The following is a 22,685-nucleotide window of genomic DNA, read 5'->3' as shown; positions in this document are numbered from 1 at the left end:
TTATTTACGAAAGTGTAAAAACACAGTGGTTTCCCGAAATTCCGCTTGCCTCTATTGGGAGGGTGTCATTGAAAAATGTTGTATAACAGTGTTGAGATACGTGAGTAAGTTGCCTATCTCAACAAAAACCAGTTCGATATCTCAGATGGCGGGCGGTAAAAAAATTAATATCTGAAAAACTATTTTACCGCTTTTCACTCTCTCCATGGTGGAATGTTTAAAATTTTAAGAAATATTGACCTCCAACAGCGTAATCAGAATGTGCACTTGCAATCTGTAGCCGTTTGAAAGAGCAGTTTGGCTAGACGTGTACATAACCTGTCAGGCCTTTTTGGCTCATTAGCCGTGTTATTTGTTGAAAACAATTTGACCCTTTTAGCGGCGTCGCAGAGCGAAATCCTTAAAAACGGTTCTGTGTATTTGTATGAGTAACACATTCTAGCAAAAATCAGTTGGATTACTGAATCGGTGAAAGATTTATTTGAGAGTCTTCAGAAACACCGTTTTAGTTTCAGAATGCGGAATCACCTCGCTGGTGTAGGTTAGGGTGAAATCCAAAAACTGCTTTTACTGTATTCTTAAGGGCTACTTATATCAGCAAAAAGCGCTTCGATATCTGAATGGGTGTCCGAGAAAATCACGAATTCGCGAAACCACAATTTTGCCCTTTTCTTCGATTAGGAGGGCAATTTCTGAAAAAAGCACCTACTCAATGACGCAAATAAACACGTGAAATTTCAAGTCTCTAGGTCTAACAGTTTTCACTGGGCGTTGATGAGTCAGTCAGTCAGTCAGTCAGTCAGTCAGTCAGTCAGTCAGTCAGTCAGTCAGTCAGTCAGTCAGTCAGTCAGTCAGTCAGTCAGTCAGTCGGGCACTTCTTTTTATAGGCATAGATTATTTGTTTGTTTGTTTGTTTGTTTATTTAAGGGCATTACATAGGTGGGATCAGAAAAGCAAAACTTGAAAACGGATAATTTACATTGGAAAAGTATACAAACAAAAACATTGAAGATTTGCCAATACAAGGCAAGCCATAAATGTTTTCCATTACAGAGTTCCCATCAGCCTAACAATGGACACAAAATGTGTTTTAACAAAGGGAAGACAGCACTCGAGCATTTAACACTTGTTTTGACAATTTGCAAAGTCATAACACAGACGAAGCAATAAGGAATATGTAACACTGGGCTTGAAATTGGCAAAGTCAAGTTCCATCTATTTGCTCAAGGTACTCATTTTGTGGATATGATATCAGCGCTGTTTGAAAATACGGTAAGTTTGTTGAAGATACTATGTGTCCGGGCAACAGGTTCCATGTTGTAATGCTCAGGACAAGAGGTAATTTCTGGTATTTATTTGTTCTTGAAAAAATTGGTTCGATTTTATGGGAGTGGTCCAGTCTGGAGGAAACATAACTCGCAGTTTGAAGGTTGAGCTGGGAAAAGGAAGAAGCGCGGTGAAATACGGAGTAGAAAAAACAAGTCCATTTTATTTTCTGCGCATGGCGAATGGCGTGTGGTTTAAGAAATGCTTTAGGGCAGATAGGCTCAGATGACGTGGTAAGATTGTGAGATAAACCTTGCAGCCCGGCTTTGCACAGATTGAAGTACACTTTTAGGTAATGGTATTCCGGGTTCCAGATAAATGACGCATATTCTAACGATGGTCTAATAAGCGAAGTATATGCGAGGGGCTTAGTGGTAAAGTTCAGCGGGTGTAAGGGAAGTTTTAAGAGGACCAGTTTTTTTTTTTAATTTATTGGTTACGTATTCTATGTGTGATGTCTAGCTCAGATCAGAGGTTATACGAATTCCAAGATATTTATAGGATGAAGCAGATTGTACGTCAATGGCATTTATTGTGTAGCGATTTAAGGGTCGGTCAAGCTCACAAGAAAACCTTACGTGTTTTTTTTTAAGTTTATGCCCAGTTGCCTTGTGTCGCACCATTTAGATAGTTGCGTTAGGTCCGATTGAAGAGCAGATACGTCAATGGAGTTAGTTATTTGCCGGTATATTACGCAATCATCTGCGAAAAGGCGAGTGGAAGAGGTTATGCCGATTTCGATGTCATTGATGTAAATCAAAAGCAGAAGGGGCCTGAGGACAGAGCCCTGCTGGACACCTGATGTAGCGGGAATAAGACGTGAAATGTAGTTATTTAGTTTAACAGACTACGTACGGTTCGTTATCGATCTTGTTGTATTGTAATCAAGGTTTATGCTATTAGGGTTTAGAAGTAAGCGTTTGTGAGCCCACGGTTGAAGGGCTTAGTAAAATCTATAAAAACAGCGTTGGTGTCAAGGGACATGTGAAGGGATTTGTGAAGGTCAGTCAATAGTTCATACAGCTGTGCTTCACATGACAGGTTTGGTCGGAATTCGTGTTGGTTTTGGAGCAGAACATTGTTTTGGTTAGATAGGTAATGATATGGCTATACAATACGTGCTCGAATAATTTGCTGCAAATAGATGTCAGAGATATAGGTCCATAGTTCGTATGGTGCATTTCGTCCCCAGATTTAAACAATGCCTTTATGTGTGCAGCTTTGCTGTCTTTTAGCACGCACCAAGTTTCTAGTGAATGCTGGAATATGTGGGTTAGTATGTAAGCTGAAGTAGGGCAAGTAATATTATGAATCTTTTTTCTTATGCCGTCACGGCCGGGGCTTGTAGTCGTTGAAAGCCTTTCAATAGCACGGGTGAGACCATTTATTGGGATTGTAATAGCCTCAAACTGGTGTGTTATGGGGCTGTGCGGTGACGTCAGGGAGTGGAGAGGGAGCTCGCGCGTGAAATTATTTTGGAAATGTTTGCTGAAAGGTCCTGCGCATTCACCGGAAAGAAGTGTGATACCGTTATCCTCTTTTAGTTGTGAAACTGCTTGAATATTGTTAGGCTTCAGCACACGCCAAAATTTTTCTGGGTTGCTTTCAGAAGGGTTTTGTTAAAATATTTATCTTTAGCTTTCTGAATTTCACTTTTTGTCCTACTACTGACTTTTTTGTAGCTTAAACAATCACCGCGGCCTTCGCCCTTGCTACCTTCATGTACCCTCTTTTCTTTCTTTTTAAACATGTTTTTACTTCTCGCCTAAATTATGGGTCGTTTTTCCCTGTCTTGATTGTCGTTAGAGGTACGCATGCGCTTTTAATTTCTTTGAGTTTATCGCGAAACGCCATCTAGTTTTTGTCCGCATTTTGATTATTGAAGTTAACGTCAAAGTATCTCGCCAAACTCGAAATCATACTGCTTATCGTTTCTGTGTCTGCGTATGCAAAATTCCGAGTTTGTTTTTTAACTTCTCCTCTATTTGTGGGCGGCAAAAAGAATGTGCCGTGAATCAGCCTATGGTCACTGGTTTCTCCTAAAACTAGAGTGATGGCCTGATTGGGGTCGTTGGTAAAGATTAGGTCTAAAATATGTTTGCTACGTGTCGGTTCTACCAAAAGTTGGGTTGACTGAAAATAACTAGACGCCTTGGAGAAATGAACGCTTTCTGTTCTATTTTGGGCAGGGTTTACTGATAAGGTCGGCCAATCTATTGCGGGATAGTTGAAGTCCCCCCGGAAATTTAAGTGTAAATAATTCAAGGGACTCGCTTAGAAATTTGATGAAGTAAACCTGCAGTCGGGCGGTCTATAACAGGCACCAATTGAGCACGTTACACTACCGAGACAAGCTACCCAGACGACCCAGCTAGACTACCCAGACGAATTCATGGGGTGAATCGATTGTAATAGAAGAAAGTTGGAATTCATGCTTTATTGCAGAAGTATGCCTCCCCCTCGTGTGCTGATCCTATCTTTACGAAAAAGCGCAAACGAAGTCGAGAGCGCGAGTTCGCTGTCAGCTATGACGGGGGAAACCCAGGTTTCAGTACCAATTATTAGGTTGTGCCGAGCATGTGTGGATGAATGTTTTAAGTGCAGACCACTTTAGGCGCTCGCCTTGTCACCTTAGCTCCCTCGCTCAACCCAGGTATGAAGAGCACCAAGGCGGCATCCCAGAGTAACACTGTTCGCGGTGTACCCGAGAGGCTTGGAAAGCCAAGCGGTTTATATAGTCATAAGCTTTCGAAACTCGTGAGACGCTGGCGCTTGTCATACATCCTCCCGTTGTTTGGCGCAAAGAAAACTATAGGTACATTTCAGGAACAATATGCGTAATTAACCGGCAGCGCCCGAGTTCCTTTAGTTAAGGACGCCCATTGGTTTGGGTTTTTACGATAGTAAACGCAAAATGTGGCAATGCAACGCCGGCACGTGCGGGGAAAAAAGCACAAAGAGAACAGAACTCCCGCGCAGTTTCAGGCAGGGGGCGCGCGAGCACTGCGAAGGCTGGAAATTTGGATTGCATGGAATGGTAGTCGTAAGCGGATAACGGCGGTACAGCACCTTACGGCGAATCACTGCTCTGCGCTTCCCACAGCTTTCACCTAAAGTGGAGCGGCTTTAATTTTTTTAGTGCATCAATTTTGCCCAGCATACTGCGAAAGTTCGCAGTCATAATTCAAACAGTTTCTAGTCGTGTTGGTTTGCAGCCATTATTTCCAAGGAGTCATTTTGCTGTTTCTGGGCCTTCTGCTCTTGCTTGTGGGTTACTTACGGATATCTGGACTATACTGCCTGTGTGGGAATCGTAGCGGTAAACACAGCCCTTGAGTTCAAAGGTCCCAACACGAATCTTTTAGCGCTCGCCTACTTCACGGATATTAATGGCAAACTCACGCAGCTTGCAGCGTACCAATAGTTTTTTAGGGCAGAAATCCTCCTGCAACAACTCTTTTGGTGTCTCAAGATCTTATAATTTGCATGCATTTGGTAAAGCTTTGTTCTTGGATTTGAAGTCTTGAAACTTCACGATTATCGGCCGTTCTAAGATAGGCCATTTTTTCCCTAGGCGATGGGCTCGCTCTCTATGTTCGCTACTTTGATCTTAAAATGGTGGGACAAGAATTCCTTTACAATTTTGTCTCAGTTGGCATAGACCTCTTTGGACTTTTCGGCGATGCCGTTTACAATCAAGTTATTTCTTCGCATGTGATTATTCATGTCGTCAACAACGTCTGCAAGGTCCTCGGTGGTTTTGGCACTACTCATTTTGACGTCTTTTACGCTTTCGTTGACAGCGTCAAATTTGTCTTTGATAAGGGGTACACCAGTGATGCTCAGACAATAGAATTCATTTGTTCTTTTGAGTTCGAAATCTCCTGTTTTATCTCGTCGGGCGAACTAGTTGTTTGCTCTTAAAAATCTTTCACCAGTGTAAGGACGTCGTCAGTCTTGGGTCCGGGATTTAGCTCAACATCGCACGCGAAAACCAGGAGCAACAGAAGACATCTTGATAGTACTAAAACTGAGGGCCTGGGGCCAATAGCACATATGAGCGCTGATCATGCGCTAAATCTCTCTTTATGGCGGCTCTGAGGTTTACCACAGGCTGCAAATCAACCTATACGCACACGGTACAAGCACATGTCTATACCCATGACAAAAAAAAAATAAAACCCGAAAGACAAACGTGGAGACTTGCCAGCCAATGACAATAAGAAGCACAATATAGCAAAACAAACTCGTCTACCTGCGAATTACCAAAATCAGGCTAATTCAACCATCAGAGGAAGGAAGACAGAAAATTCGAAACTCGCAACTATTAGTTGTGAGTTTCGCATTGTCTGTCTTCCTTCCTCTGTATGCCCATTTAGCGTAATTTTCGTAATTCACAATGCACCAACTAGCCCAACAGAACATTTTACTGTAGTATCGTCTACCTAACTAACACAAAAATTTGCCGAATTTAGCATTTGCAGCTCGTGGCCGCAAATCCCAGATGGCAGAGGGAGTCCTGGCTTTAAGTAGGTTTAGATTTTGGTGCGCTGGATAGGGGTGGGACGTCAGGGAGACGTCAGGAACATCTTTGCCTTCGGCTGTAATTTTCTTGATAAGGTGCGGGCCACGAGGCGCTGTTCGCGATGGCCAGGAGGCAATCAGTGAAAATCAGGAAGCCAGAACAGAGGATGATCTACAACACAAATTTGCGGAATTTAGCATGTGCAGCTCCTCGCCGCAAATCCTCTCCAAAGGAAAAGTTCTATTGATGCTCCTCCAATGAGCTTTCGACGCTCGCCCCTTTTATGACGCCACAAACCGTAGTACCCAATTGCGTACGGGGCTTCGTCTTCTGTTTTCAGGTTTCTGGCGCTCTCTGCCTCATTAAACAAGTGCATGGTTCCGAGAATGGTGTATTTAGATTCTCGGCACCGTAATTCATGGCACAGGACGGCTGGTTTGCAACCTTTATGGTCCCGTTTAAACCGTGCCCCCGCCCAAAATTTGCTCGAGTTGAATAGAACACGGCTATCACGAGAGGAACGATGAGAGCACAAAAAGGATAGAAATGCTTCGATGAGCGAAAAGGCGTGCCACGCCCGGCACGCGGCATTCAGCCTAGCCGCGGGCCGGTCATCTCGACGTGGCCCATGGTTCAAACCCCAGAAACTCTCGAGCACAGCCACGCTTCGCGGGGCGACCGACGGACGGCAGGTGCATGCGACCGCCTTGGGATCGATAACGGACCTCACAAAAAATGCTGTAACAAGACTCAGCACTGCGTTGGGTCATCGAGCACACTGCCATCTTCATGGGGACGATCTTCCTTTGATGCTCTTATTGTGGGTTGGAAGAATCGGCCCCTTCGCGTTACCGTCAAACGAAGACGTCAAATACGAAGAAAGAACAAAATAAACACTTGGCTATTTTTTCCTATTTGAACAATTTGAAAGAAAACGCAACTCAATGACCCATGATAGGTTCAGAACAGGCAGGCACAGGCACATAATTATCCTCCTTAATGCGCTTCGTACTGATGTAAGGAGCAGACTTGTTCGTTTTGATAGGAGCGACAATTACCTCCAGTATCAAATGCGAGGTTGACCATTTTATATCTCTGCCTATAGAACTGCTACGGTCCTTGATTAGAGCGGGATTAAAAGGTTGTACTCTCTGCTGTACTGCAGATGTTGGGGAGGAGCATATAATCATGTAGTTGGCGGACGGTCAGAACGACGGTGCAGCTTCGGCCCTTCGATTATAAGCCCAGGACTTACCGCGACTACCGTTCGGGTAATCCGGGGAATTTCGCTGCCACAGGAATACGCATATAAGAAAATACAGGACTCCGACTTGGACAGCTGGTGGCCGCTCCGCGTCGGGTAATGGAGCCACCCTTCCAGAGTCTCGTATGTACAGCCTTTGTTAAAGTTTTCTAGGCCATCGCTAAAGTCCATAGGCAGCAAAAAATTTACAGTCAAAGCTTACCTCTCGACCGGGGTTGAAACATTTTATTTCTGAAGGCTAAAAAAACGCCTTTCGTTCTTACTGCCATAAAATATTTTGGTAACAGTTAAACCTTAAGCCTATTCTATGATTTATTTGTTACACAAAACCCTATGGAGTTGCCTAGAAAAGTTTGATAAAGACTGCACATGCAAATTAAGAGTTGGGCGTACGTACATACATGCGCACGAGCTGACATTTCCTGTCAATGATAAAACAAATTGTTGCCCTGTCAGTCCAGACACCCCAGACACCCCGTTTTCTTTTTCGTCGCTTTTAGGCATGGCCGGAATGGGCAGGGTTAAAGCAGCTAGTCAATTCATCTCTAGGATGCTTCGATGTAAACTGACACCGGACTTGGGTTCCTGTACTGATGAATCATATGCCCTTCTGTTGGACCCAAAGCTTCTGCTATTAACTACTACTACTACCCCTACTTACAAACTTCTATGCACCCACAAATGACTTCATGAGCAAGTGTCAGATCTAGAACCCTTTCCCTTCAAAACCTTCTCTACCTTGTACAGTGATTCTCCGGTATACATAACCAGCCTCTCTAAAAAATTCCTCCGCAGTAAGATGCGGATAATAATTCTCACGACCATTATTATGACAGCACCTGCTTTTTCTTGATGTGCATCTCCATATCGATTGTTATTGGGATGTATGGGTTGATATGCATATGCGTATGCGCAGTTCGGCAAAAAACCCAATTTATGTGCGTCTTTTTCAGTATGGTCTCTGACGCCGAGCCAAAAATCAAAATTTTGAGTCATCGAAAAAAAATTCGAAAAGTCAGGTAAACCAAACGTACCTCTCACGCGTGCAAAGCGGAAGGGTTACGAGTGAGCCAATGTTGGTTGATAACTGGTAGGCGTTCAGATTCTAGCGACACCCTACACGGGGCTGGATCATGAAACGCGCGGACACTGGTGAACCGGACGCGCGAAGTATGTAAATATCTTTATTCATTCCATTAGTACTTTTGGCCTACATCATCCACTTTGCGAAAGTTTCTCCCTGTCTATGCCTCTTACGCCAGGTCACCCAAGTGCGAAGCCGCAGTGAAAAGGGCAGCAGTACATAGTTGCGATGAAGTTGGATGAAGAGGAGGCAAAGTGGGCGGGTAGAAGATGGCAGATCGCAAAACCAGATGTATGCAAGGGAGAGAGAGACGGAGATGTGGCATGAAGGTAAGGGTTGAAAGATCGGTGAGATGGGTGGCTTCAGGAAAGAGGAGGACAAAACAAAGGGGGGAGGGGGAAAGGAATAAATTTTGTCAATACAATTTGGTCACACAATAGGAATCTCATTCGTTTGTGAGATCCATTGCATCAATAGGAACTTCCCCTTTAAGGCAACCGCTCATTGGGATACCACCATGTGGCAACTCCGCACACGCATTATGAAGTACTGCGCATAATAAAGAACTGCGTACGCGAACTTTTTCATTACCTCTAGAGCGGTGGCACCTCAAGTAAATTGGCCGACTAAACGCAATTACATACCAACCATTATCAATACAACCATAATCACATGTACGTAAAATGTATGCCTTAAAGGTTGCGTGTTGCTAAAAAACTGGAAAGGAAACTTAGGTCGGCTCAACGCGCCATGGCACGAACAATGATATATGTAACCCTTGGGTACAGGAGAAGCGCTTCCTGGATCAGGGAACAACTTCCAGTGGATGCTATCACAGCTGAAATAAAGTAAAAGAAATGGGCTTTGGCTGGTCATGTAGGTAGGTGAAGCGACCACCGGTGCTCTGCCAGGGTAACAGACGGACAAGCGAGGGACGGGTCTAGAAGAAGGGGAAGGCCGATTACTCGATGGAAGGAAGAAATAAAGAAATTTTGAGGCAAAGAATGCACTCATGCAGCGCAGGACAAGAGCGGTTGGAGTTCAATGGGAGAGGCCATCGTCCGGCAGTGCCCATAATCAGGCTTTTGATGATGGGGATGACGTTGTACAATTCCTCCTTTATTACAACTGCGGATCAAATTTTATGATAAATGAAGCGGAAGGAAGTGAATTACAAGGCGGAGAAGCGCCAACGTGATTGTTTACAAAGAGCTGTCAACACTGCTTCCCCGTTTTAAAGGGACTAAATATTTTGATATGTATGACTATTTTACTGCGTAACAGGCATTTCAGATCAAATAAGTATTGGTGCAGGTGATTTGGCATGAGTTTTTTTTAGCCGTCTTTAAGCGTTAGAAAATTTTTATTTTTCACAAACGATCAAAATTTAGGGTAATATGAACATATTCTACTTTTTAAACACAAAGGCTTTTCTACCTAGAAGAAACTTTTTCTGGACAGAGCATGCAATTTGAGAGTTACTTTGCTAAATTGTTAACATTATTAGCAGATATGTAAACAGATATGTGTATGTGTAAACTGCTAAAAGATATGTGTGGTTCATACCTATCCAGAAGGAGCGAAGCACCGAAAGAAAGAATTTACTGCCTGCCCTACAGTATTTCCTAACTGTCGTAATTCTGCACCTGTCTACTGTGACTGCAAGATTTTTAACGACGTGGACAAAAAGATATTCCAGTCGTTCAACCCGTCATTACCACCGTGGCATGACGTGCCACCAGGTAACATTAGCGGGCGTGTTCCGTGCGAACTACTTTATTGGTCATTAGTTGAGTTGGAATATTACAACAGAAAAAGGAAATGTATTGATATTGACCTTCGAAATGAGAAGCTTTATACTAAAGCAAAACGATCGTCCTAGAGACGAGTTGTGAATTTTGCTCATAAAGTTGCCTTGTGGGGTTCAACATAAAATTGCTAGTTGGGTTTCTGGCGTAATGGTTGTTTTTTGATGGAGGCTAGAACGAACGATATCCACCTTGCGATATTTCTCGCGTGAGTGAGCGTATCCGGATCCATGTTTTGTTTTTTATACACCTCACGGCAGCTCGTCTTACATGCCCACATTTTTTTTCCTAAGTAAAACACGAAACAATCACAAATGGAGCTGTTTCGTACGATTTGTGGCATGACGAGCGGGTGTCGCTTTTTTGGATACACTAGCCGAGCGCCTACGAAGATGGTTTTGACATTTTTAAGTGCGAATGCACTTCTTAAGCGACCCTGAATCACGCGTCCACCGCCGTCCGTCCGTCCGCACCACATACCCACTTAGGGCGATTGGCCAAGAAGAGTTCCTAATTTCTTTAGCACATACCCACTTAGCGCGATTGGCCAAGTAATCTGAATCACGCGTCCACCGCCGTCCGTCCGTCCGCACCACATACCCACTTAGGGCGATTGGCCAAGAAGAGTTCCTAATTTCTTTAGCACATACCCACTTAGGGCGATTGGCCAAGAATCGGGCGTGAGAAGGGCTAATGCACCCGCTTAAAGGAGTACTGACACGAAATTTCAAAGCTGAGATCCGCTCTAGCAATCAAGTACAACGACAACACAAATAGGTGTCTGTGAATAAATGCATCTTTCTTTCTTTGTACTTGTGTGTGTGTGTGTGATCTCTCTTTCGCGAACATTACCGAACCGCGCAAATTCAACTCCTGCATTCGAACTTTCACATTCTTCCCCTCGGGGAAATGCGGGGAAATTTTTTAGGTATCGTGAAACTTAGAGTGTCTGTCTTTTTTGGTGTTTCTCTTCATCCGCGTGATTGGTAGCTCTCCTTACACTACAAAGAAAACACTGAAGTGAACCGGCCGAAACCTCAATTTTGCGCGGGCAAGAGGTGCTTTACGTTGGAAAAAAAAATCCGCTGTCGACACGCCCACACAGCGACCAAACAAAGGACAAATTAGAGCGTTGCTGAAGTTGGGCTGCCTCCACTCGGTGGTGAACGTTGCCAGGGAGACGAATTCGAAGCCTGTTTTGCCGATGCGCCGGTGCTCCCTGTATCGAAACGTGTCGTGACTCCCCTCGTTGCTTTTGCTCATTGCAAACTGATGTGCAGACCCAGTCGAGGCTGGGAAAAAAAAGAAGGAAGGAATAGAAAAGTATTTGGATGACGATTCCGATACTCCATGACGCAAAATCTGTGCGGAGGGCGAACTGCAGTCTTCTAGGTAACGGCGCATAGCTGCTCAATCTCATGAAGTAATCGTTGCATCAGCGAACTAACGAATTCTCGCGATATCCTGTGGCATTGCCTAGTAGCGCGTAAACACGGGGGAGGAATGTCTGGAACCTTTCACTAGACTTTCATCCTTCGCTTTTCTGCTCGCTCTATCTTCGGTGGCCCCTTCGTTCTCTCAGTTATGTCGTAGCTCCTCACCGCCAGAGGGAATATCTCGCGCTGTCTCGGCGTTCCCCTTCGGTGTCCCGTTGTTTCGCTCGGCTGCAACGAGGGACGCTAGCGCCGTGAAACTACATGAGCGGGCGTTTAAGTGCTGCGCCATAAAAGGAGAGGCAGGCAACAAATGCCGCTGGTTATGCGAGCGAACATGACCACTAACATGTTTAGTGTGCAAAGCACGACAGAATTTAGTAAGCGCGGGCTAGAAACGCCGTGCCGCGGACTTCTGAAGCCGGAGCGAGGTGGGCGCATTCGGCTGAGCCTCAAGATCGCAAAGGATAGGGAAGAGATTGCGTTACACATTTCTAAAGGTCTATCAATGGATTTCTAATTGTTTTTATGGATGCATACTGCTGTTTAATCAGTATGATCCCCAATGGCAGTGTTTACAGAGTTGTAAAGGCTTGGCTTCTCTAATTGACTGAGGCGGCAGTTTTGGGATTTCTGGCACTTTTTTACAGACTCATTACATAAATCGGTGGAGCGGTAAGCTCTCTTTAATTAAATTGGAAGCCGGGCAGCCCCGTAAGCATCGTCGAGTACTTTTTAAACGATACGACGGATTACATCCTCAGGAGAGATTCCTACTCCCCATTTTTTTAAAGAACGCAGGCCTTCGTGAAACTTTGGGATGGTCTGCTGTACCCCGCATAGTTCTTAAAGGTCTTGGTGGACAAATTACTGTATTGCAGGCCCTTGCAAGTGTACACACGTCTATGTTTGCACAACACTCGTTCTCTGTGTTTTGGAAGAATATGAAAAGAGGCCCTACAAAATACCGCATGTGAAACATACGTATCTATTTATTTATTTTTTGTGCCTCAACGGCTATTTTGGGGGTATTAGATGTGTGGTTGGAAGAAAAATATGCAGGCAAAATACAGTAGAAAGGCGTAAAACAAAAGAGTTACAGATCAGGACACAACTCTTCTATCGCACACCTAAAAGAACTGTTATCGGTAATAACTGCCATGTTGGCGGGAAGATTGATCGCGTCGTTTGCTGCGTCGTTCGCGTCGTTTGCCGTCGTTTACGACCTGCACCAAACCAACAACGGTTGGTTTGGTGCAGGTCGTAGATGGTGTTGCCGTAATCAAGTTTCGAAAGGACGACTGTTTTGTATGCAAGTAGTTTAACAGAGGCTAGTGCCATGGAAAGGTTACGATGCAAATAGCCCAAGACATGATTTGATTTGATTGTAGGGTTTAACGCGCCGCCGCAACGCAGGCGATGAGGCGCGCCGTAGTGGAGGGCTCTGGATTAATTTTGACCACCTGGGGATCTTTAACGTGCGCCGAAATCTCGTACACACGGGTGTTTTTGCTTTTCGCCTCCACCAGAAAAGCGGCCGCCGTGGCCGGGAATCGAACCCGCGACCTCGTGCTCAGCACCAAGACATGATTTGCTGGATTAGTAACATGGCGTGGAGGCGGATACAGCGGAATTGTTTAGGCAATACATTGGGGGGGGGGGGGGGGGGGCATCATTAAAATGGTGGTGAAAAGAGATGAAAGATGTTTTGCTGGCGTTAAGTGACATGAGCCATTTCTTGCACCACTCTTGAAAAGCACGGAGCTCCTTTGGATGGCAGTTCTGTTTGATGAATCGATTATTGGCCGATAAACAACACAATCATCCGCAAAGAGACGGATACTGGATGAAACAACATAGCGAGGGTCATTATATACACTAAGAAAAGAAGGGGGCCCAAAAAGGTGCCTTGGGGCACACCCGAAAAAACTGGGGACTGGGAGGACGCGTGGGAGTTGGCATAAACAAACTGTTGACGATGTGCAAGAAAACTTTGAATTTATATTAATATAGGCAGATCTAGCTAGAGGCGGGATAGCTTAAGTATTATTCGAGAATGGGGAACTTTATTCAAGGCTTTCCCGAAATATAAAAAACGAAGGCCTCGATTGGGATGTTGCGGTCAAGATGCGAATGCAGGTCGTGAAGGAATAGAGCCAGTTGGGTGCTACCAGAGTGGCCTTTGCGGAAACCGTGATGGTTCGGATTAAAAAAAGTTTGCCGACGACAAAAAATAATAACATGGGTGTAAATGACATGTTCCATAATTTTAGTGCAAACGCACGGGATAGAGATTGGACGGTAATTTAAAGGGGCTGATTGGTTTCTTTTTTGAAGACCGGGTGAGTTTGCCGATTATCCAGTCTATTGGAACAATTCCTCTGTCCAAGAATTTTTCGAATATGAGAGAGTAGATTATTGACGATGCATATTTGGTGTTTTTGAGCGCTTTGGCATTAATTCGATCGATTCCCGTGGAGGAAGAGTTACGAAGTAAGTCAAATACCTTAGCAATACCACAAGGACTTAAAGTATTGCTAGGATAAGAAGCATGTCGAAAATCTGGCATAAATTGAAGATCGCAAGTAGGCTCGTTAGTGAATACTGAACAGAAATCTGCATTTAAAATGGCTACCTCGGCATCGGTAACAGGGAACGCGGAGTTATCCAATAATAATAAGATATAACCGGCAATAAAGAATACGATTAATACCAAGTTAACCATACTAAACAATAATAAGATTTAACCAGGAGCTATCCAGCAATAAGATTTATAAGCTTGTAGATCTTTTCAGCCTGTGGCGGGCCTGACAGCGTTTCACAAATCTATCAAATTTCTTTTCGCTGTCAAAAGTGTACCTAACAAAATCACCATCCATCCATAGAGAGTCAAACTTAATTCTTTGTCCTTGTTCCGGACACGCTGTTTTATGTGCGAACATCTTCTGGCGTCAGTGCGTCTCAATGAGCGCCACCATGTCTTCCCACATTTGTATAATCGCGAAGCTCAGGAAAATTGGACGCAATCATTCCGGCACACAGTTCTTCTTCCATGCACAGTTGAGAGCCAGAAGCGCGGAAACAACTGCGCTTGCCAGCTTGGTACGCGATGCTTTATTTGATGAGCCAGACATAGTTTACCGCAGCAGTGAACCGAACCAGAGCAATTTTCGCCCCACGAGGACAGTTGAAAGCTTCCAACATTCCTTCGGGAGAACGTGTTCGAGCAGTTAAGCCGTCATTACATTTGAAAAACGGTTGCAGTCGCTTTGTTGAGTATATGCGGCGAGCTTATTCTGGACGGCTAATGGTGCTAGCAGCACTGGAAATATTAGTTATTACAACGGAGTTATTTGTTGCTAACTCCCCGTGCTCTTGCCGCTGTACGGCGACAAAAGCCTTCACCCTCACTTCCGCACACCCTCTCCCTTCTCCTACAGCGCTTGGTATTTTGATACAAGATGGCATATATTGCCCCCACAAAATTGTCTTCACACCAGTGCACGTGTGTATAGGAGTGAAGGTGACTTTAGAGAGATGGTGAGTGCGTGCTTGCGTGCGTGCCTAGGTGAGCTCGGTATTCGTATGCTGGCTTTCGCACATTGCGTGTTGGACAGTGACGCCTACTCATTAAGAAAAATAGGCGGCGATGGGCGCGGACGCAGCGGAAGGAGGCGACCGATGACGATCAGGCCGCGCGGTTTGCGAACGTATGCGCTATGCCCTTCCGGACCCCAAAAAACATGAGAGAAAAATACGTCTTCCGCGTGTCTACGATCCCGCTAAACGCTTCCCACGCGCGACGGCGCAAACTGAGCTGCACTTTGTGGCCAACGAATAACCCACGATCAGTTTCGCTTAACAAAGGAGTGTGGCACTCGATCTCCTTTACATTGGTTGCAGAGCGCTCTTGAAAACTGTTTCAGTCGTATCCTCCTGCTCAACAGATTAACCTTGTGTTGTGTGAGTCTGATGATTTTTGTAGCTTAGATGACGAACTAAAGGTAAGATTGATTCTAGCAATCTTGTGCTTTTTGTGCTTACAATTCTTGATATAATACAGAACGCTGCTTGATGATAGTTATAAACAGAAACACTTAGCGTACTACGTGAGCATCCTAAAGTATCACGTGTTACCCTAATAGCTAGTGCATAACGAAAGCTCTTCACACTTTGCATGCCAACTATCTTGTATTGCTCTAGCTGCTTATCTAATATGCATAGGCGCCCTAGGATCGGATATGCTGATGAATGGCGAGGGCGGAATTGAATTACACCGTACTTGATTTTGCAGAGATTGCAATTCATGAGCAATGATGAAAAAAAAAGAAAATAAATGGCGGCTGGACAAAGAAACGCGCACAGCCTAAAAATATAAAAATTACTCAAGCAAGCTCTCTGGCACACAGCCGACGCACTGTGCCTGCAGTTCGATTTAGTTGTTTTTTATCTCGCTGTTTCACATACTCAGCATAATACCTGGCGTTAACCGGTGGTTAGCAGTAAATTGCGATCCGTACTTTTTGCGCTCGAAAACCATAAGTGACTTCTATGTGCTTTGCGCAATAGAGAACCTGCGGACAATGTATGTGTACGCCAAGTTTTCCAGCTTTCTACAGTAGGTACCGTCGCAGCAATATTCAGGAGAACAAATACAATACCCAGCGAAAATATTAGGGAGATGCTTAGAAATTTCTAAGAATATCAAAGCGGCAGCATAATTGGGCCATGTGTTCATCTGCTTTCGAACGTTCTTCTTAACTTTGCCGAGGGGCCCGTCAACCACTTTATTAGCCATGCAGAGCCCGTTGCTCGCCATTGCCGGGAGCCACTTTGCTGCCCTCGTCAGTGCCTTCACATCTCGCGGTGTCTTGTACTGCAGATGGGGTAGCGGCCTATCCTGCTCAGGCACTGCCTTTTCGGCGCGCTCTGAGATCTTTTGAGGGATTTATATACCTGACAACAATCACTCGTGCCTGACATATTCCATGAAATATCAAGATTTGAGGCTTTAACCTTAGGGCAGTGATTAATAGAAACGAGATAAAAAGTGCGAACACAGAAAAGAACACATGGTCCCGTAGTAATGGAGCTGTCTAGGGCCTGTAATAAACCCCATGTGGTTCGTTATGCATTATGGGCGCATCGTGTGTCGTCTTACAGACGGATGGGCGGAGAGATTTAATGGCGGCACCAAAGAATGCTGACGTGCTCACACGTAAGGAAACGCAGCTTGAATTAAAATGATTAGTTAAACAGAGGTTAGATAGATGCACAAAAAAGCAGAAGAGAGAGAAAAATTATTTCTTGCCATCACACAAGCGACGTAGAACAGAACAAAAACAAAACACATTCAAATGCGTTCGGCTCCTCTGTCCACGAAGGATTTACCAGCTTCTTTCGGACACTTGAAAACCAAACACGGACGTGATCCAATTACAAACTGAAAGAGCTCCAAAGCAATTTCCAGAAGGGGAGTTCCGGCTTAAATTTCTATTACGGCGGCCCAAGTAACATAAGAGGTTGCATGGGTAATGTAATTAGTGCCACTGTTTCATAAAAGCTGTGGATGAGAGTCCCTTTAGAATTACGCTACGCATCACGCTACTACATGGCAACTAGCATTGACACGCAATACTTCCGGACATTAGGCAGCACTAATGGCAAACTACGATAATAAGTTAAGTGTACTTACTAATTACTGCGGCAGGGAAAGAACTATTAAAGATGCAATGCTGCTTACTAGATTTTTTACACTTGTTAAATATTTGTTTTACGATCACATATGTTGGACATAATTACCCTTTCTATTTCAGCATGCCACACTTCTTAGAGCGAATGAGGGCGGAAGAGGAAACACGCGTGTTAACGACACACAATACCTTGCCTTATGTGCAAAAAAAAAATCGCGCGAAAAGCGTTTTTTCGTGGTTGAGCGCTTAACGTGCGAACAGATCTTAAACTCTGTTTAACCAGTTGGAGGGATTTTGTCACCCTACCTCCAAAAGAAAATTAGAACTCCAGTTAAAGGGCACTTTTTAGGCTATTCGTAAAGGCAAGGCAGCATTCGTGTTCTGAAAGAAACCAGCCCTTCTTAAGGGGGAAATTAAAACGACTTTTCTGTTTGCTCGAACTGCAAGATATCACGAGGCATATGAATTGCAGCCAGTCTACTTGTTTGGGGCGGTAAAAAGCGTTCCTGATCACAATGTTCCTCCAGACAAATACTGTGAGTGAAAACACCTATACTGGGTTGCTTCACAATTGCTAACTAAGCACAAAGTGAACAAAGTCCAAGCTTTGTTTCAATTAACCTGAAAAGCGTTAGTAGTTCTTGAAGTTATATACTTAAAATTCTTAAAAACAATTTCGTGGACGTTGAAAATTTTTATTACCAAATGAAGAACAAGGACAGAAGAGTCATGGAGGCGGGTGGACATCTTTGATAAAACGTATATTAATAATTTTAACGAATACGCTCTAGTACGCTGATATTGCAGCCTGCAATGTTTGCAATATACTGAACACATTCCGATACCTCATTAATTGCTGCTCTATTCGGAGAAGTAGCATTGAGTTTTAACCCCAAAGAATTACTTAACTCACTGAATAATTAAAAAATGCTTCGTCTGCTAAAAATGATCACATTTGTACCAAAGTTTTAAAAAACACCAAGGCATTGCCCGATGTTTATTCGAAAACCAAGGAAATGCCTGTGTCGGCTATGAGCTCATTTCGCCAGTCAGTTTTCAACAGACGATCTCGGTGCGGTCCGATCCACGATACAGACGGGCTTTCAAACTTGCCCCACCCTCCAAAAACGCAAAGATTCTGTCCGCACAATGACTGTCGACTTTTTATTGCCTGTATCGGCTATGATATCATTCAACAATTCATCTATTTAGATCTTGTCAGCTTTTGAAGTTCAAATGTTTGATAAAAATCAGAATGTTTTTTTTTGTAAAGGTCAGTGTAACCTAACCTGGTCGCTCTTTCCAGAGTCATCTAAGCGCTGGCTTACAACGCAATATCACCGCTGAAGCTCTACCTTACGTTTTCGAAAAAAAGGGTTGCCTGGCATTTCTACTGCTGCCTATGCTTGCGAAACATGCCGGCCTCAACATGCGGCCACGCGCAGGGACTTCAACAGGAGTTTCATGACAGATCGATATCCTTTCGTTAAATCTAACCATCGTCCATCTTCGCTTACTTTTCTGGGGTGCGCTGAGACTTTGACCTGGGGTTGCTTCTTTCCCTTATCCACATCAGAAATCTGCCCCTCATCGTAACTTTCAACTCTCGCACATTTAGTACATGACTGTTATCTACCGCCCCACGGCAAATTCATCTGATGTCCGCAAAAAGCGAACAAGCATTTTTGCGGTGTATTTCTTTCTGTGTCCTGTCTTACAGCGCTAATGCCTTGCCACAAAATGTTGTTAATGTCAAAAATTGTTTTCAAGTGTGGGAACGCTGCTTTTGTGATCTGTGAAAACCGCAGTTTTGTCGGTGCTTAGTATTTTGTGGTTATTAAAATGCTGTTACATTTTACGCTGTTTTATTTTCTTCAGTTTTTTGTTGTTGGTTTATTAGGTTATGGTTTGTGCGTTTTGTGTTCTGCATGTTATTAACTTTACGGTCTGATGTTCTCAGTGTTGACGATGATTCTGTTACCTGTTTTTGTTTTGGCAATATTTCTACCCATTGTGCTAGCGTAGTCCACTGTGATTCTTTTTGAATTAATACTGTTTATAATTGTTTATGTAATGCCCCTCCTGCCAGGGCCAAAGAATGGGCCTGTAGTATTCCTAAATAAGAAAATAACTACATATTATAATCAGATGTCCAAACATCTGCAATATGTTCTTTTCCCGTGTTCTAGAGTGGTTCAGTTCCTTAATCTTGTCCAAAACTATTAGAATAGTACGTGTAATATTTTCGGCACCATCACATCTCTTCCACCGATAATGTACAAAAAATATTGTTGAAATTTCTCCTGTTAAATCTAATTATTATTTGGGTATTTTTTCAATTTTTCGGGTTCTAAGTTGGTCCGGAAACAATTTTATAACCAGCTGTGCTAATCGAGTTCTTCGACGTGTCAGTCATAATTTGAGGCTTGCACCACGTTCGTTAAAGGTACTGGTAAACATTATCTTTGTACGTGTGAAGCTGATAATTGCAGCCAAGGCTTTTATCCTCACCCCAATAACCTGGCTAACAGTCTTGAATAGTCTTGAACAGAAATATTCATGCCACCAGATCAGTGTTCTCACGTTTATTCGCGCACCAGGGTTCAAGCACCTATATTCCTGTCTTCGCATTGCCACTCCTCCATCTACTCACAGGACAACCCTACTGGATTTCAAAAGTTCATTTACTCTATGCCTCACGGTGTCCAAGTCGAAAACGCCTCCACCGCTGATTTCATACCATGCCCGCTAATTCCGTCCACGGTGAGGGAGCACGTATTTCAAGATTGCAGCAATAACTTTATAGGCACTTATAGACGAAATAACATCTAACGTTGCGACCTCTTTAACATGCCCCAAAATATGACAGTTTAACAAATGTATTGCTGTCGCATTACTATTCGCGGAGGTTGTGGCCACCCCTCGTGAAATTTTGTTCTGGCGGACAATAGAAAAATACACAAAAATTTAAACATAAAGAAAAATGCCCTTGCAGCCAACCTTGTCGGGTGATTGTAGGGTTTAACGCGCCGACGCAACGCAGCTGATGAGGCGCGCCTTAGTGGAGGTCTCCGGATTAATTTTGACACCCTGGGGATAGTTAACCTGCCCCGAAACCTCGTACACACAGGCGTTTTTGCTTTTAGCCCCCATCAGAAAAGCGGCCGCCACGGCCGGGAATCGAACCCATGACCCCGTGCTCAGCAGCGCAACGCCTTAGCCACTGAGCCACCACGGCGGTTGCACCCACCCTTGTCAAAGCACTTCTGTAAAGGCTTGAATTTTTCTCTCAGTGGTTAATCAGATTGGGCGCAACGGCTATGTATCTGGGTGTGGGGGGGGGGGGGGGATAAAATTAGTTTTTTTGGAGCTTTGTGGGCTGCGTTGGTAAAAAAACAACAAAGAGAAGTTTCTGCCGAGAAATAGGACTCCGTGCCGAATCAGAATGACCGTCGAAAGATTCACCTCATCTGCTGGTAAAAACTCGAGAACAATGACGTAGCGCCGAAACCTGTTCACTACAACCGAGTCCGAAAGAAGCATCAACTAGAAACGAAGGCTGGGTGCTGGACGGTGGAAGAAAACTTTTTGCCCAGAGAAAACTACCGGACACCACGGAGACAGGGGTTAATAAAAAAGAAAGGAAGACATGACACTGCCTGAATGTGGCCGCGCGAGCTCCAGCGTTGAGGGCAGCGGGAATGGACCGCCCGAGCGGAACGACCCATTAAGGCCGGCGACGACGATCCGCTCCCATCCGCACCGGAGAGCACAATCCTCGGCACTAAAGCTGTCCAAAAAGGTGCGAACAACTCCTGAGCACCGGCTTGGGAGGCTACGGTTCCGAAATCACGCTTGCTTTTCTTTTCAGAGAAGGCGGCGGTTCAATTTCTCCCACGTATGGCCAGCACACACCTGACTCAGGGACACTGCTAGCATGAAGTAAATAAATAAATAAATATGAACACTCCCGTGGCAGTGGCCGCACAAGCGATACCTTTTACTCTATAGCGCTAGGAGCAGTAATAACTGTCTTGAAAGTTTCTTTTTTGGCATGGGCAAAACTGGGCAATCAAAACGCAGTGGCCTTGCACCGAAACGTAACGGTGGAAGACGCGCGTCTTCCGACGTCCGGTGCAGCGGGAGTCCAGCGGCAAGCACGCCGACAGGGGGCGTCGTGTCGCGATGTCGTCTCGCACGTGGCCAGCAGGGCGTCGGTTCTGGAGATCATGGTCCAACGTGCGGAAATTCGGAGGTCAATGGAAGTGTGCGGTGCCTGCGTGTGGTTGGTGCTTTCGCGCCGAGCCCAACGGGAGCCCGAGCGCTGGTGTGGTGGTGGCGGGAAACCCGCGCGGGAACGTAACCGAACGATTGAAGACGTGTGGCGAAGAGTGCACCGTGTAAGTTGAGCTTCGGTGCTGCTGTGGCTCCGGAGCTGGCACGCCAGACAAGCATGTCGACGCTTGACTGGAAAACTGTGGCCGTCAGCGGTGTTATTGCCCCCGATGTTTTTAGAGCTGCCGCCATTTTCGGAAATAGGACATTATCGGAAGAGTGAACAGCGGAAAGCTTTTTACAAGGACAATGCACAAATGTGAAAATCATGAGCGGTGGCTTCTGTCATTGCTTTGATGTGCGTTGGCCACTGTTGCAGAGAAGGTCACGTTTACAGCACATATAGTCGCAAAAGTGTTGAGAACAACTACGAACAAGTATTGGGGTAGGCAGAGAGCAGGAGCTGCAGCTTATGGCAGTACTCGGGCAAGTCAGAGAGGTTGTACGCATCCTCCGGACCAGCCACGTACAAAGGACAGCCTCCTAGGCGCCGATCAGCAGCCGAACACGCGATGGTGGTTACACTAAGCGACCGCTGGGCGCAGAGGCTTGCTACGGCTTCTTCGTTGTTAACTTTTTAAACAATGAACATCACCAAGAAAAAAGAATGACATTCAACTGCAAACCATAGTTGGGTTGCTAAGCTTTCACCACGTCTGTGTAACCCTTGCCTGCAAGCATGCTATTTTACCGGACGTTACTGTTATTGATGGCCTAATAATACAATTGTTTCCAATCTTTCCGTTCTCACAGCTTTGAAAAAATTGATTACGCTCTAGTAGGTACTTCTAAGGATAATTTCATGCTGAAAGTCCCGGATGTGCACACCGGACACTCACGGATGTGCACACCGAGGTGTCTGGCAACTGTCACAAGGGCTCGACTGACGCACTTCGATGTGCGGCATAAAACGGCCATTATCTCCAAAAGCAAAATCCAGAGCACGAGGAAAGTGGTTGAATCTGCAAGAACAGGGGTGGCGATAACTGCGTTGCCTTGCCATCAGGATTAATTTCGCCGAAGAAAATAGCATGCTGGGAGGCCCGGGCGACGTAGAGATAGCCAAAGCTCTGTTTTTGTTATGTTAGCTTGTTCCTTATGTAATTGCTGTTAACGTTACATTTTGCGTAGATTTCTAGCCTTTATTACGAAACTTGCTATGAAACAATGACTTTAAAGTAAGCGCCCACGTTGTGTACATATCTTCCGCGTCCTTA

Source organism: Haemaphysalis longicornis, unplaced genomic scaffold (assembly GCF_048455015.1).
Source record: "Haemaphysalis longicornis isolate Haplotype H1 unplaced genomic scaffold, Haemaphysalis longicornis Haplotype H1 scaffold_4, whole genome shotgun sequence".
Lineage (NCBI taxonomy): Eukaryota > Metazoa > Arthropoda > Arachnida > Ixodida > Ixodidae > Haemaphysalis > Haemaphysalis longicornis.
The sequence above is the reverse complement of the archived record's forward strand: the minus strand, read 5'-3'. Positions refer to the sequence as shown.